Genomic DNA, 17,237 nt, shown 5'->3' with positions numbered 1-17,237 from the left:
CAAGCTGAGGATCGACTCCCACCACGTGTGCACGTGGGATAGCCCTGTGGGAAAGCCTCGTGGGAAAGCCTCGTGGGAAAGACTCGAGGCAAAACCATAGATCCTTTGATCCACGCGGCCGACTGCGTGAAACTGCTGCTACCGCTCTGGAGGAAAGCGCAAGTGCATGCCCGCATTCGAGACGAGGACTGACTCCCCTGGGGAGACTCCAGAAGTACCCCAAGATCCATGTCAGCACTGGAGAGGAATCCTCAGGTTCCGGCCCCGACTCCACACAAAGTCTTAGGCCCCGGCATCGACGGGAGAGGAATCCCGAGAGGCCCCCGAGGAACTCGCATGGGGACTGGCCTTTCCTGAGGCCACCAGAGCGGGTCCCTGAGGTCCCCGTCGTAAGTCGAGAGCACCTGCCGCAACTCGAGAAAATCCAGGAGGTTTTGCCCTCCAGGCGAGATGAGGCCCATTTCCGCTGAGGCTTCTCGAGGCCAATCACATCTAACCACTGGAACTTCCAAAGGGTCCTTCACACCCTTGCTGCAACTCAAGAAGTTCCCCGACATACCCGTCTGCACTCTAGAGGAAGCACGTGGTGTCCCGCACACATCCAGGGGAGCCCCGTTTCCGCCTCCTAGCTCGAGATGAGGGATCCTTTCCCTGTTTCGTAGGGAAAGAATTCCCGGCGTTCCCGTCGCATCTCAAGAGGAGGCGCTCTCCACAGGAAAGGCGAGAGGAACTCCAGGGTCGTGCCACCATTCCAAGAGTCCCCCAGATGTGTCAGTCCATTCCAGAGGAACCTGTTTTCCCTGCACTGCCTTGACGTTCAAGCCGAGGATCGACTCCCACCACGTGTGCACGTGGGACAGCCCTGTGGGAAAGCCTCGTGGGAAAGCCTCGTGGGGAAAACTCGAGGGAAAACCATAGATCCTTTGATCCACGCGGCGGACTGCGTGACACTGCTGCTACCGCTCTGGAGGAAAGCGCAAGTGCATGCCCGCATTCGAGACGAGGACTGACTCCCCTGGGGAGACTCCAGAAGTACCCCAAGATCCATGTCAGCACTGGAGAGGAATCCTCAGGTTCCGGCCCCGACTCCACACAAGGTCTTAGGCCCCGGCATCGACGGGAGAGGAATCCCGAGAGGCCCCCGAGGAACTCGCATGGGGACTGGCCTGTCCTGAGGCCACCAGAGCGGGTCCCTGAGGTCCCCGTCGTAAGTCGAGAGCACCTGCCGCAACTCGAGAAAATCCAGGAGGTTTTGCCCTCCAGGCGAGATGAGGCCCATTTCCGCTGAGGCTTCTCGAGGCGAATCATGTCTAACCACTGGAACTTCCAAAGGGTCCTTCACAGCATTGCTGCAACTCAAGAAGTTCCCCGACATACCCGTCTCCACTCGAGAGGAAGCACGTGGGGTCCCGCACACATCCAGGGGAGCCCCGTTTCCGCCTCCTAGCTCGAGATGAGGGATCCTTTCCCTGTTTCGTAGGGAAAGAATTCCCGGCGTTCCCGTCGCATCTCAAGAGGAGGCGCTCTCCACAGGAAAGCCGAGAGGAACTCCAGGGTCATGCCACCATTCCAAGAGTCCCCCAGATGTGTCAGTCCATTCCAGAGGAACCTGTTTTCCCTGCACTGCCTTGACGTTCAAGCCGAGGATCCACTCCCACCACGTGTGCACGTGGGACAGCCCTGTGGGAAAGCCTCGTGGGAAAGCCTCGTGGGAAAACTCGAGGGAAAACCATAGATCCTTTGATCCACGCGGCGGACTGCGTGACACTGCTGCTACCGCTCTGGAGGAAAGCGCAAGTGCATGCCCGCATTCGAGACGAGGACTGACTCCCCTGGGGAGACTCCAGAAGTACCCCAAGATCCATGTCAGCACTGGAGAGGAATCCTCAGGTTCCGGCCCCGACTCCACACAAGGTCTTAGGCCCCGGCATCGACGGGAGAGGAATCCCGAGAGGCCCCCGAGGAACTCGCATGGGGACTGGCCTTTCCTGAGGCCACCAGAGCGGGTCCCTGAGGTCCCCGTCGTAAGTCGAGAGCACCTGCCGCAACTCGAGAAAATCCAGGAGGTTTTGCCCTCCAGGCGAGATGAGGCCCATTTCCGCTGAGGCTTCTCGAGGCTAATCACGTCTAACCACTGGAACTTCCAAAGGGTCCTTCACACCCTTGCTGCAACTCAAGAAGTTCCCCGACATACCCGTCTCCACTCGAGAGGAAGCACGTGGGGTCCCGCACACATCCAGGGGAGCCCCGTTTCCGCCTCCTAGCTCGAGATGAGGGATCCTTTCCCTGTTTCGTAGGGAAAGAATTCCCGGCGTTCCCGTCGCATCTCAAGAGGAGGCGCTCTCCACAGGAAAGGCGAGAGGAACTCCAGGGTCGTGCCACCATTCCAAGAGTCCCCCAGATGTGTCAGTCCATTCCAGAGGAACCTGTTTTCCCTGCACTGCCTTGACGTTCAAGCCGAGGATCCACTCCCACCACGTGTGCACGTGGGACAGCCCTGTGGGAAAGCCTCGTGGGAAAGCCTCGTGGGAAAGACTCGAGGTAAAACCATAGATCCTTTGATCCACGCGGCGGACTGCGTGACACTGCTGCTACCGCTCTGGAGGAAAGCGCAAGTGCATGCCCGCATTCGAGACGAGGACTGACTCCCCTGGGGAGACTCCAGAAGTACCCCAAGATCCATGTCAGCACTGGAGAGGAATCCTCAGGTTCCGGCCCCGACTCCACACAAGGTCTTAGGCCCCGGCATCGACGGGAGAGGAATGCCGAGAGGCCCCCGAGGAACTCGAATGGGGACTGGCCTTTCTTGAGGCCACCAGAGCGGGTCCCTGAGGTCCCCATCGTAAGTCGAGAGCACCTGCCGCAACTCGAGAAAATCCAGGAGGTTTTGCCAACCAGGCGAGATGAGGCCCATTTCCGCTGAGGCTTCTCGAGGCTAATCACATCTAACCGCTGGAACTTCCAAAGGGTCCTTCACACCCTTTCTGCAACTCAAGAAGTTCCCCGACATACCCGTCTCCACTCGAGAGGAAGCACGTGGGTTCCCGCACACATCCAGGGGAGCCCCGTTTCCGCCTCCTAGCTCGAGATGAGGGATCCTTTCCCTGTTTCGTAGGGAAAGAATTCCCGGCGTTCCCGTCGCATCTCAAGAGGAGGCGCTCTCCACAGGAAAGGCGAGAGGAACTCCAGGGTCGTGCCACCATTCCAAGAGTCCCCCAGATGTGTCAGTCCATTCTAGAGGAACCTGTTTTCCCTGCACTGCCTTGACGTTCAAGCCGAGGATCCACTCCCACCACGTGTGCACGTGGGACAGCCCTGTGGGAAAGCCTCGTGGGAAAGCCTCGTGGGAAAGACTCGAGGGAAAACCATAGATCCTTTGATCCACGCGGCGGACTGCGTGACACTGCTGCTACCACTCTGGAGGAAAGCGCAAGTGCATGCCCGCATTCGAGACGAGGACTGACTCCCCTGGGGAGACTCCAGAAGTACCCCAAGATCCATGTCAGCACTGGAGAGGAATCCTCAGGTTCCGGCCCCGACTCCACACAAGGTCTTAGGCCCCGGCATCGACGGGAGAGGAATCCCGAGAGGCCCCCGAGGAACTCGCATGGGGACTGGCCTGTCCTGAGGCCACCAGAGCGGGTCCCTGAGGTCCCCGTCGTAAGTCGAGAGCACCTGCCGCAACTCGAGAAAATCCAGGAGGTTTTGCCCTCCAGGCGAGATGAGGCCCATTTCCGCTGAGGCTTCTCGAGGCGAATCATGTCTAACCACTGGAACTTCCAAAGGGTCCTTCACAACCTTGCTGCAACTCAAGAAGTTCCCCGACATACCCGTCTCCACTCGAGAGTAAGCACGTGGGGTCCCGCACACATCCAGGGCAGCCCCGTTTCCGCCTCCTAGCTCGAGATGAGGGATCCTTTCCCTGTTTCGTAGGGAAAGAATTCCCGGCGTTCCCGTCGCATCTCAAGAGGAGGTGCTCTCCATAGGAAAGGCGAGAGGAACTCCAGGGTCGTGCCACCATTCCAAGAGTCCCCCAGATGTGTCAGTCCATTCCAGAAGAACCTGTTTTCCCTGCACTGCCTTGACGTTCAAGCCGAGGATCCACTCCCACCACGTGTGCACGTGGGACAGCCCTGTGGGAAAGCCTCGTGGGAAAGCCTCGTGGGAAAGACTCGAGGGAAAAACATAGATCCTTTGATCCACGCGGCGGACTGCGTGACACTGCTGCTACCGCTCTGGAGGAAAGCGCAAGTGCATGCCCGCATTCGAGACGAGGACTGACTCCCCTGGGGAGACTCCAGAAGTACCCCAAGATCCATGTCAGCACTGGAGAGGAATCCTCAGGTTCCGGCCCCGACTCCACACAAGGTCTTAGGCCCCGGCATCGACGGGAGAGGAATGCCGAGTGGCCCCCGAGGAACTCGCATGGGGACTCGCCTTTCCTGAGGCCACCAGAGCGGGTCCCTGAGGTCCCCGTCGTAAGTCGAGAGCACCTGCCGCAACTCGAGAAAATCCAGGAGGTTTTGCCCTCCAGGCGAGATGAGGCCCATTTCCGCTGAGGCTTCTCGAGGCTAATCACGTCTAACCACTGGAACTTCCAAAGGGTCCTTCACACCCTTGCTGCAACTCAAGAAGTTCCCCGACATACCCGTCTCCACTCGAGAGGAAGCACGTGGGTTCCCGCACACATCCAGGGGAGCCCCGTTTCCGCCTCCTAGCTCGAGATGAGGGATCCTTTCCCTGTTTCGTAGGGAAAGAATTCCCGGCGTTCCCGTCGCATCTCAAGAGGAGGCGCTCTCCACAGGAAAGGCGAGAGGAACTCCAGGGTCGTGCCACCATTCCAAGAGTCCCCCAGATGTGTCAGTCCATTCCAGAGGAACCTGTTTTCCCTGCACTGCCTTGACGTTCAAGCCGAGGATCCACTCCCACCACGTGTGCACGTGGGACAGCCCTGTGGGAAAGCCTCGTGGGAAAGCCTCGTGGGAAAGACTCGAGGGAAAACCATAGATCCTTTGATCCACGCGGCGGACTGCGTGACACTGCTGCTACCACTCTGGAGGAAAGCGCAAGTGCATGCCCGCATTCGAGACGAGGACTGACTCCCCTGGGGAGACTCCAGAAGTACCCCAAGATCCATGTCAGCACTGGAGAGGTATCCTCAGGTTCCGGCCCCGACTCCACACAAGGTCTTAGGCCCCGGCATCGACGGGAGAGGAATCCCGAGAGGCCCCCGAGGAACTCGCATGGGGACTGGCCTTTCCTGAGGCCACCAGAGCGGGTCCCTGAGGTCCCCGTCGTAAGTCGAGAGCACCTGCCGCAACTCGAGAAAATCCAGGAGGTTTTGCCCTCCAGGCGAGATGAGGCCCATTTCCGCTGAGGCTTCTCGAGGCGAATCATGTCTAACCACTGGAACTTCCAAAGGGTCCTTCACACCCTTGCTGCAACTCAAGAAGTTCCCCGACATACCCGTCTCCACTCGAGAGGAAGCACGTGGGGTCCCGCACACATCCAGGGCAGCCCCGTTTCCGCCTCCTAGCTCGAGATGAGGGATCCTTTCCCTGTTTCGTAGGGAAAGAATTCCCGGCGTTCCCGTCGCATCTCAAGAGGAGGCGCTCTCCACAGGAAAGGCGAGAGGAACTCCAGGGTCGTGCCACCATTCCAAGAGTCCCCCAGATGTGTCAGTCCATTCCAGAGGAACCTGTTTTCCCTGCACTGCCTTGACGTTCAAGCCGAGGATCCACTCCCACCACGTGTGCACGTGGGACAGCCCTGTGGGAAGGCCTCGTGGGAAAGCCTCGTGGGAAAGACTCGAGGGAAAAACATAGATCCTTTGATCCACGCGGCGGACTGCGTGACACTGCTGCTACCGCTCTGGAGGAAAGCGCAAGTGCATGCCCGCATTCGAGACGAGGACTGACTCCCCTGGGGAGACTCCAGAAGTACCCCAAGATCCATGTCAGCACTGGAGAGGAATCCTCAGGTTCCGGCCCCGACTCCACACAAGGTCTTAGGCCCCGGCATCGACGGGAGAGGGATCCCGAGAGGCCCCCGAGGAACTCGCATGGGACTGGCCTTTCCTGAGGCCACCAGAGCGGGTCCCTGAGGTCCCCGTCGTAAGTCGAGAGCACCTGCCGCAACTCGAGAAAATCCAGGAGGTTTTGCCCTCCAGGCAAGATGAGGCCTATTTCCGCTGAGGCTTCTCGAGGCTAATCACGTCTAACCACTGGAACTTCCAAAGGGTCCTTCACACCCTTGCTGCAACTCAAGAAGTTCCCCGACATACCCGTCTCCACTCGAGAGGAAGCACGTGGGGTCCCGCACACATCCAGGGGAGCCCCGTTTCCGCCTCCTAGCTCGAGATGAGGGATCCTTTCCCTGTTTCGTAGGGAAAGAATTCCCGGCGTTCCCGTCGCATCTCAAGAGGAGGCGCTCTCCACAGGAAAGGCGAGAGGAACTCCAGGGTCGTGCCACCATTCCAAGAGTCCCCCAGATGTGTCAGTCCATTCCAGAGGAACCTGTTTTCCCTGCACTGCCTTGACGTTCAAGCCGAGGATCCACTCCCACCACGTGTGCACGTGGGACAGCCCTGTGGGAAAGCCTCGTGGGAAAGCCTCGTGGGAAAGACTCGAGGGAAAACCATAGATCCTTTGATCCACGCGGCGGACTGCGTGACACTGCTGCTACCGCTCTGGAGGAAAGCGCAAGTGCATGCCCGCATTCGAGACGAGGACTGACTCCCCTGGGGAGACTCCAGAAGTACCCCAAGATCCATGTCAGCACTGGAGAGGAATCCTCAGGTTCCGGCCCCGACTCCACACAAGGTCTTAGGCCCCGGCATCGACGGGAGAGGAATGCCGAGAGGCCCCCGAGGAACTCGAATGTGGACTGGCCTTTCTTGAGGCCACCAGAGCGGGTCCCTGAGGTCCCCATCGTAAGTCGAGAGCACCTGCCGCAACTCGAGAAAATCCAGGAGGTTTTGCCAAACAGGCGAGATGAGGCCCATTTCCGCTGAGGCTTCTCGAGGCTAATCACATCTAACCGCTGGAACTTCCAAAGGGTCCTTCACACCCTTTCTGCAACTCAAGAAGTTCCCCGACATACCCGTCTCCACTCGAGAGGAAGCACGTGGGTTCCCGCACACATCCAGGGGAGCCCCGTTTCCGCCTCCTAGCTCGAGATGAGGGATCCTTTCCCTGTTTCGTAGGGAAAGAATTCCCGGCGTTCCCGTCGCATCTCAAGAGGAGGCGCTCTCCACAGGAAAGGCGAGAGGAACTCCAGGGTCGTGCCACCATTCCAAGAGTCCCCCAGATGTGTCAGTCCATTCTAGAGGAACCTGTTTTCCCTGCACTGCCTTGACGTTCAAGCCGAGGATCCACTCCCACCACGTGTGCACGTGGGACAGCCCTGTGGGAAAGCCTCGTGGGAAAGCCTCGTGGGAAAGACTCGAGGGAAAACCATAGATCCTTTGATCCACGCGGCGGACTGCGTGACACTGCTGCTACCACTCTGGAGGAAAGCGCAAGTGCATGCCCGCATTCGAGACGAGGACTGACTCCCCTGGGGAGACTCCAGAAGTACCCCAAGATCCATGTCAGCACTGGAGAGGAATCCTCAGGTTCCGGCCCCGACTCCACACAAGGTCTTAGGCCCCGGCATCGACGGGAGAGGAATCCCGAGAGGCCCCCGAGGAACTCGCATGGGGACTGGCCTGTCCTGAGGCCACCAGAGCGGGTCCCTGAGGTCCCCGTCGTAAGTCGAGAGCACCTGCCGCAACTCGAGAAAATCCAGGAGGTTTTGCCCTCCAGGCGAGATGAGGCCCATTTCCGCTGAGGCTTCTCGAGGCGAATCATGTCTAACCACTGGAACTTCCAAAGGGTCCTTCACAACCTTGCTGCAACTCAAGAAGTTCCCCGACATACCCGTCTCCACTCGAGAGTAACACGTGGGGTCCCGCACACATCCAGGGCAGCCCCGTTTCCGCCTCCTAGCTCGAGATGAGGGATCCTTTCCCTGTTTCGTAGGGAAAGAATTCCCGGCGTTCCCGTCGCATCTCAAGAGGAGGTGCTCTCCATAGGAAAGGCGAGAGGAACTCCAGGGTCGTGCCACCATTCCAAGAGTCCCCCAGATGTGTCAGTCCATTCCAGAGGAACCTGTTTTCCCTGCACTGCCTTGACGTTCAAGCCGAGGATCCACTCCCACCACGTGTGCACGTGGGACAGCCCTGTGGGAAAGCCTCGTGGGAAAGCCTCGTGGGAAAGACTCGAGGGAAAAACATAGATCCTTTGATCCACGCGGCGGACTGCGTGACACTGCTGCTACCGCTCTGGAGCAAAGCGCAAGTGCATGCCCGCATTCGAGACGAGGACTGACTCCCCTGGGGAGACTCCAGAAGTACCCCAAGATCCATGTCAGCACTGGAGAGGAATCCTCAGGTTCCGGCCCCGACTCCACACAAGGTCTTAGGCCCCGGTATCGACGGGAGAGGGATCCCGAGAGGCCCCCGAGGAACTCGCATGGGGACTGGCCTTTCCTGAGGCCACCAGAGCGGGTCCCTGAGGTCCCCGTCGTAAGTCGAGACCACCTGCCGCAACTCGAGAAAATCCAGGAGGTTTTGCCCTCCAGGCAAGATGAGGCCTATTTCCGCTGAGGCTTCTCGAGGCTAATCACGTCTAACCACTGGAACTTCCAAAGGGTCCTTCACACCCTTGCTGCAACTCAAGAAGTTCCCCGAGATACCCGTCTCCACTCGAGAGGAAGCACGTGGGGTCCCGCACACATCCAGGGGAGCCCCGTTTCCGCCTCCTAGCTCGAGATGAGGGATCCTTTCCCTGTTTCGTAGGGAAAGAATTCCCGGCGTTCCCGTCGCATCTCAAGAGGAGGCGCTCTCCACAGGAAAGCCGAGAGGAACTCCAGGGTCATGCCACCATTCCAAGAGTCCCCCAGATGTGTCAGTCCATTCCAGAGGAACCTGTTTTCCCTGCACTGCCTTGACGTTCAAGCCGAGGATCCACTCCCACCACGTGTGCACGTGGGACAGCCCTGTGGGAAAGCCTCGTGGGAAAGCCTCGTGGGAAAACTCGGGGGAAAACCATAGATCCTTTGATCCACGCGGCGGACTGCGTGACACTGCTGCTACCGCTCTGGAGGAAAGCGCAAGTGCATGCCCGCATTCGAGACGAGGACTGACTCCCCTGGGGAGACTCCAGAAGTACCCCAAGATCCATGTCAGCACTGGAGAGGAATCCTCAGTTTCCGGCCCCGACTCCACACAAGGTCTTAGGCCCCGGCATCGATGGGAGAGTAATCCCGAGAGGCACCCGAGGAATTAGCATGGGGACTGGCCTTTCCTGAGGCCACCAGAGCGGGTCCCTGAGGTCCCCGTCGTAAGTCGAGAGCACCTGCCGTAACTCGAGAAAATCCAGGAGGTTTTGCCCTCCAGGCGAGATGAGGCCCATTTCCGCTGAGGCTTCTCGAGGCTAATCACGTCTAACAACTGGAACTTCCAAAGGGTCCTTCACACCCTTGCTGCAACTCAAGAAGTTCCCCGACATACCCGTCTCCACTCGAGAGGAAGCACGTGGGGTCCCGCACACATCCAGGGGAGCCCCGTTTCCGCCTCCTAGCTCGAGATGAGGGATCCTTTCCCTGTTTCGTAGGGAAAGAATTCCCGGCGTTCCCGGCGCATCTCAAGAGGAGGCGCTCTCCACAGGAAAGGCGAGAGGAACTCCAGGGTCGTGCCACCATTCCAAGAGTCCACCAGATGTGTCAGTCCATTCCAGAGGAACCTGTTTTCCCTGCACTGCCTTGACGTTCAAGCCGAGGATCCACTCCCACCACGTGTGCACGTGGGACAGCCCTGTGGGAAAGCCTCGTGGGAAAGCCTCGTGGGAAAGACTCGAGGGAAAACCATAGATCCTTTGATCCACGCGGCGGACTGCGTGACACTGCTGCTACCGCTCTGGAGGAAAGCGCAAGTGCATGCCCGCATTCGAGACGAGGACTGACTCCCCTGGGGAGACTCCAGAAGTACCCCAAGATCCATGTCAGCACTGGAGAGGAATCCTCAGGTTCCGGCCCCGACTCCACACAAGGTCTTAGGCCCCGGCATCGAAGGGAGAGGAATGCCGAGAGGCCCCCGAGGAACTCGCATGGGGACTGGCCTTTCCTGAGGCCACCAGAGCGGGTCCCTGAGGTCCCCGTCGTAAGTCGAGAGCACCTGCCGCAACTCGAGAAAATCCAGGAGGTTTTGCCCTCCAGGCGAGATGAGGCCCATTTCCGCTGAGGCTTCTCGAGGCTAATCACGTCTAACCACTGGAACTTCCAAAGGGTCCTTCACACCCTTGCTGCAACTCAAGAAGTTCCCCGACATACCCGTCTCCACTCGAGAGGAAGCACGTGGGGTCCCGCACACATCCAGTGGAGCCCCGTTTCCGCCTCCTAGCTCGAGATGAGGGATCCTTTCCCTGTTTCGTAGGGAAAGAATTCCCGGCGTTCCCGTCGCATCTCAAGAGGAGGCGCTCTCCACAGGAAAGGCGAGAGGAACTCCAGGGTCGTGCCACCATTCCAAGAGTCCCCCAGATGTGTCAGTCCATTCCAGAGGAACCTGTTTTCCCTGCACTGCCTTGACGTTCAAGCCGAGGATCCACTCCCACCACGTGTGCACGTGGGACAGCCCTGTGGGAAAGCCTCGTGGGAAAGCCTCGTGGGAAAGACTCGAGGGAAAACCATAGATCCTTTGATCCACGCGGCGGACTGCGTGACACTGCTGCTACCGCTCTGGAGGAAAGCGCAAGTGCATGCCCGCATTCGAGACGAGGACTGACTCCCCTGGGGAGACTCCAGAAGTACCCCAAGATCCATGTCAGCACTGGAGAGGAATCCTCAGGTTCCGGCCCCGACTCCACACAAGGTCTTAGGCCCCGGCATCGACGGGAGAGGAATGCCGAGAGGCCCCCGAGGAACTCGAATGGGGACTGGCCTTTCTTGAGGCCACCAGAGCGGGTCCCTGAGGTCCCCATCGTAAGTCGAGAGCACCTGCCGCAACTCGAGAATATCCAGGAGGTTTTGCCAACCAGGCGAGATGAGGCCCATTTCCGCTGAGGCTTCTCGAGGCTAATCACATCTAACCGCTGGAACTTCCAAAGGGTCCTTCACACCCTTTCTGCAACTCAAGAAGTTCCCCGACATACCCGTCTCCACTCGAGAGTAAGCACGTGGGGTCCCGCACACATCCAGGGCAGCCCCGTTTCCGCCTCCTAGCTCGAGATGAGGGATCCTTTCCCTGTTTCGTAGGGAAAGAATTCCCGGCGTTCCCGTCGCATCTCAAGAGGAGGTGCTCTCCATAGGAAAGGCGAGAGGAACTCCAGGGTCGTGCCACCATTCCAAGAGTCCCCCAGATGTGTCAGTCCATTCCAGAGGAACCTGTTTTCCCTGCACTGCCTTGACGTTCAAGCCGAGGATCCACTCCCACCACGTGTGCACGTGGGACAGCCCTGTGGGAAAGCCTCGTGGGAAAGCCTCGTGGGAAAGACTCGAGGGAAAAACATAGATCCTTTGATCCACGCGGCGGACTGCGTGACACTGCTGCTACCGCTCTGGAGGAAAGCGCAAGTGCATGCCCGCATTCGAGACGAGGACTGACTCCCCTGGGGAGACTCCAGAAGTACCCCAAGATCCATGTCAGCACTGGAGAGGAATCCTCAGGTTCCGGCCCCGACTCCACACAAGGTCTTAGGCCCCGGCATCGACGGGAGAGGAATGCCGAGTGGCCCCCGAGGAACTCGCATGGGGACTCGCCTTTCCTGAGGCCACCAGAGCGGGTCCCTGAGGTCCCCGTCGTAAGTCGAGAGCACCTGCCGCAACTCGAGAAAATCCAGGAGGTTTTGCCCTCCAGGCGAGATGAGGCCCATTTCCGCTGAGGCTTCTCGAGGCTAATCACGTCTAACCACTGGAACTTCCAAAGGGTCCTTCACACCCTTGCTGCAACTCAAGAAGTTCCCCGACATACCCGTCTCCACTCGAGAGGAAGCACGTGGGTTCCCGCACACATCCAGGGGAGCCCCGTTTCCGCCTCCTAGCTCGAGATGAGGGATCCTTTCCCTGTTTCGTAGGGAAAGAATTCCCGGCGTTCCCGTCGCATCTCAAGAGGAGGCGCTCTCCACAGGAAAGGCGAGAGGAACTCCAGGGTCGTGCCACCATTCCAAGAGTCCCCCAGATGTGTCAGTCCATTCCAGAGGAACCTGTTTTCCCTGCACTGCCTTGACGTTCAAGCCGAGGATCCACTCCCACCACGTGTGCACGTGGGACAGCCCTGTGGGAAAGCCTCGTGGGAAAGCCTCGTGGGAAAGACTCGAGGGAAAACCATAGATCCTTTGATCCACGCGGCGGACTGCGTGACACTGCTGCTACCACTCTGGAGGAAAGCGCAAGTGCATGCCCGCATTCGAGACGAGGACTGACTCCCCTGGGGAGACTCCAGAAGTACCCCAAGATCCATGTCAGCACTGGAGAGGAATCCTCAGGTTCCGGCCCCGACTCCACACAAGGTCTTAGGCCCCGGCATCGACGGGAGAGGAATCCCGAGAGGCCCCCGAGGAACTCGCATGGGGACTGGCCTTTCCTGAGGCCACCAGAGCGGGTCCCTGAGGTCCCCGTCGTAAGTCGAGAGCACCTGCCGCAACTCGAGAAAATCCAGGAGGTTTTGCCATCCAGGCGAGATGAGGCCCATTTCCGCTGAGGCTTCTCGAGGCGAATCATGTCTAACCACTGGAACTTCCAAAGGGTCCTTCACACCCTTGCTGCAACTCAAGAAGTTCCCCGACATACCCGTCTCCACTCGAGAGGAAGCACGTGGGGTCCCGCACACATCCAGGGCAGCCCCGTTTCCGCCTCCTAGCTCGAGATGAGGGATCCTTTCCCTGTTTCGTAGGGAAAGAATTCCCGGCGTTCCCGTCGCATCTCAAGAGGAGGCGCTCTCCACAGGAAAGGCGAGAGGAACTCCAGGGTCGTGCCACCATTCCAAGAGTCCCCCAGATGTGTCAGTCCATTCCAGAGGAACCTGTTTTCCCTGCACTGCCTTGACGTTCAAGCCGAGGATCCACTCCCACCACGTGTGCACGTGGGACAGCCCTGTGGGAAGGCCTCGTGGGAAAGCCTCGTGGGAAAGACTCGAGGGAAAAACATAGATCCTTTGATCCACGCGGCGGACTGCGTGACACTGCTGCTACCGCTCTGGAGGAAAGCGCAAGTGCATGCCCGCATTCGAGACGAGGACTGACTCCCCTGGGGAGACTCCAGAAGTACCCCAAGATCCATGTCAGCACTGGAGAGGAATCCTCAGGTTCCGGCCCCGACTCCACACAAGGTCTTAGGCCCCGGCATCGACGGGAGAGGGATCCCGAGAGGCCCCCGAGGAACTCGCATGGGACTGGCCTTTCCTGAGGCCACCAGAGCGGGTCCCTGAGGTCCCCGTCGTAAGTCGAGAGCACCTGCCGCAACTCGAGAAAATCCAGGAGGTTTTGCCCTCCAGGCAAGATGAGGCCTATTTCCGCTGAGGCTTCTCGAGGCTAATCACGTCTAACCACTGGAACTTCCAAAGGGTCCTTCACACCCTTGCTGCAACTCAAGAAGTTCCCCGACATACCCGTCTCCACTCGAGAGGAAGCACGTGGGGTCCCGCACACATCCAGGGGAGCCCCGTTTCCGCCTCCTAGCTCGAGATGAGGGATCCTTTCCCTGTTTCGTAGGGAAAGAATTCCCGGCGTTCCCGTCGCATCTCAAGAGGAGGCGCTCTCCACAGGAAAGGCGAGAGGAACTCCAGGGTCGTGCCACCATTCCAAGAGTCCCCCAGATGTGTCAGTCCATTCCAGAGGAACCTGTTTTCCCTGCACTGCCTTGACGTTCAAGCCGAGGATCCACTCCCACCACGTGTGCACGTGGGACAGCCCTGTGGGAAAGCCTCGTGGGAAAGCCTCGTGGGAAAGACTCGAGGGAAAACCATAGATCCTTTGATCCACGCGGCGGACTGCGTGACACTGCTGCTACCGCTCTGGAGGAAAGCGCAAGTGCATGCCCGCATTCGAGACGAGGACTGACTCCCCTGGGGAGACTCCAGAAGTACCCCAAGATCCATGTCAGCACTGGAGAGGAATCCTCAGGTTCCGGCCCCGACTCCACACAAGGTCTTAGGCCCCGGCATCGACGGGAGAGGAATGCCGAGAGGCCCCCGAGGAACTCGAATGTGGACTGGCCTTTCTTGAGGCCACCAGAGCGGGTCCCTGAGGTCCCCATCGTAAGTCGAGAGCACCTGCCGCAACTCGAGAAAATCCAGGAGGTTTTGCCAAACAGGCGAGATGAGGCCCATTTCCGCTGAGGCTTCTCGAGGCTAATCACATCTAACCGCTGGAACTTCCAAAGGGTCCTTCACACCCTTTCTGCAACTCAAGAAGTTCCCCGACATACCCGTCTCCACTCGAGAGGAAGCACGTGGGTTCCCGCACACATCCAGGGGAGCCCCGTTTCCGCCTCCTAGCTCGAGATGAGGGATCCTTTCCCTGTTTCGTAGGGAAAGAATTCCCGGCGTTCCCGTCGCATCTCAAGAGGAGGCGCTCTCCACAGGAAAGGCGAGAGGAACTCCAGGGTCGTGCCACCATTCCAAGAGTCCCCCAGATGTGTCAGTCCATTCTAGAGGAACCTGTTTTCCCTGCACTGCCTTGACGTTCAAGCCGAGGATCCACTCCCACCACGTGTGCACGTGGGACAGCCCTGTGGGAAAGCCTCGTGGGAAAGCCTCGTGGGAAAGACTCGAGGGAAAACCATAGATCCTTTGATCCACGCGGCGGACTGCGTGACACTGCTGCTACCACTCTGGAGGAAAGCGCAAGTGCATGCCCGCATTCGAGACGAGGACTGACTCCCCTGGGGAGACTCCAGAAGTACCCCAAGATCCATGTCAGCACTGGAGAGGAATCCTCAGGTTCCGGCCCCGACTCCACACAAGGTCTTAGGCCCCGGCATCGACGGGAGAGGAATCCCGAGAGGCCCCCGAGGAACTCGCATGGGGACTGGCCTGTCCTGAGGCCACCAGAGCGGGTCCCTGAGGTCCCCGTCGTAAGTCGAGAGCACCTGCCGCAACTCGAGAAAATCCAGGAGGTTTTGCCCTCCAGGCGAGATGAGGCCCATTTCCGCTGAGGCTTCTCGAGGCGAATCATGTCTAACCACTGGAACTTCCAAAGGGTCCTTCACAACCTTGCTGCAACTCAAGAAGTTCCCCGACATACCCGTCTCCACTCGAGAGTAACACGTGGGGTCCCGCACACATCCAGGGCAGCCCCGTTTCCGCCTCCTAGCTCGAGATGAGGGATCCTTTCCCTGTTTCGTAGGGAAAGAATTCCCGGCGTTCCCGTCGCATCTCAAGAGGAGGTGCTCTCCATAGGAAAGGCGAGAGGAACTCCAGGGTCGTGCCACCATTCCAAGAGTCCCCCAGATGTGTCAGTCCATTCCAGAGGAACCTGTTTTCCCTGCACTGCCTTGACGTTCAAGCCGAGGATCCACTCCCACCACGTGTGCACGTGGGACAGCCCTGTGGGAAAGCCTCGTGGGAAAGCCTCGTGGGAAAGACTCGAGGGAAAAACATAGATCCTTTGATCCACGCGGCGGACTGCGTGACACTGCTGCTACCGCTCTGGAGGAAAGCGCAAGTGCATGCCCGCATTCGAGACGAGGACTGACTCCCCTGGGGAGACTCCAGAAGTACCCCAAGATCCATGTCAGTACTGGACAGGAATCCTCAGGTTCCGGCCCCGACTCCACACAAGGTCTTAGGCCCCGGTATCGACGGGAGAGGGATCCCGAGAGGCCCCCGAGGAACTCGCATGGGGACTGGCCTTTCCTGAGGCCACCAGAGCGGGTCCCTGAGGTCCCCGTCGTAAGTCGAGACCACCTGCCGCAACTCGAGAAAATCCAGGAGGTTTTGCCCTCCAGGCAAGATGAGGCCTATTTCCGCTGAGGCTTCTCGAGGCTAATCACGTCTAACCACTGGAACTTCCAAAGGGTCCTTCACACCCTTGCTGCAACTCAAGAAGTTCCCCGAGATACCCGTCTCCACTCGAGAGGAAGCACGTGGGGTCCCGCACACATCCAGGGGAGCCCCGTTTCCGCCTCCTAGCTCGAGATGAGGGATCCTTTCCCTGTTTCGTAGGGAAAGAATTCCCGGCGTTCCCGTCGCATCTCAAGAGGAGGCGCTCTCCACAGGAAAGCCGAGAGGAACTCCAGGGTCATGCCACCATTCCAAGAGTCCCCCAGATGTGTCAGTCCATTCCAGAGGAACCTGTTTTCCCTGCACTGCCTTGACGTTCAAGCCGAGGATCCACTCCCACCACGTGTGCACGTGGGACAGCCCTGTGGGAAAGCCTCGTGGGAAAGCCTCGTGGGAAAACTCGGGGGAAAACCATAGATCCTTTGATCCACGCGGCGGACTGCGTGACACTGCTGCTACCGCTCTGGAGGAAAGCGCAAGTGCATGCCCGCATTCGAGACGAGGACTGACTCCCCTGGGGAGACTCCAGAAGTACCCCAAGATCCATGTCAGCACTGGAGAGGAATCCTCAGTTTCCGGCCCCGACTCCACACAAGGTCTTAGGCCCCGGCATCGATGGGAGAGTAATCCCGAGAGGCACCCGAGGAATTAGCATGGGGACTGGCCTTTCCTGAGGCCACCAGAGCGGGTCCCTGAGGTCCCCGTCGTAAGTCGAGAGCACCTGCCGTAACTCGAGAAAATCCAGGAGGTTTTGCCCTCCAGGCGAGATGAGGCCCATTTCCGCTGAGGCTTCTCGAGGCTAATCACGTCTAACAACTGGAACTTCCAAAGGGTCCTTCACACCCTTGCTGCAACTCAAGAAGTTCCCCGACATACCCGTCTCCACTCGAGAGGAAGCACGTGGGGTCCCGCACACATCCAGGGGAGCCCCGTTTCCGCCTCCTAGCTCGAGATGAGGGATCCTTTCCCTGTTTCGTAGGGAAAGAATTCCCGGCGTTCCCGGCGCATCTCAAGAGGAGGCGCTCTCCACAGGAAAGGCGAGAGGAACTCCAGGGTCGTGCCACCATTCCAAGAGTCCCCCAGATGTGTCAGTCCATTCCAGAGGAACATGTTTTCCCTGCACTGCCTTGACGTTCAAGCCGAGGATCCACTCCCACAACGTGTACACGTGGGACAGCCCTGTGGGAAAGCCTCGTGGGAA

The sequence above is a fragment of the Ovis canadensis genome, chromosome 24 (assembly GCF_042477335.2).
Source record: "Ovis canadensis isolate MfBH-ARS-UI-01 breed Bighorn chromosome 24, ARS-UI_OviCan_v2, whole genome shotgun sequence".
Taxonomy (NCBI): Eukaryota; Metazoa; Chordata; class Mammalia; order Artiodactyla; family Bovidae; genus Ovis; species Ovis canadensis.
The sequence above is the reverse complement of the archived record's forward strand: the minus strand, read 5'-3'. Positions refer to the sequence as shown.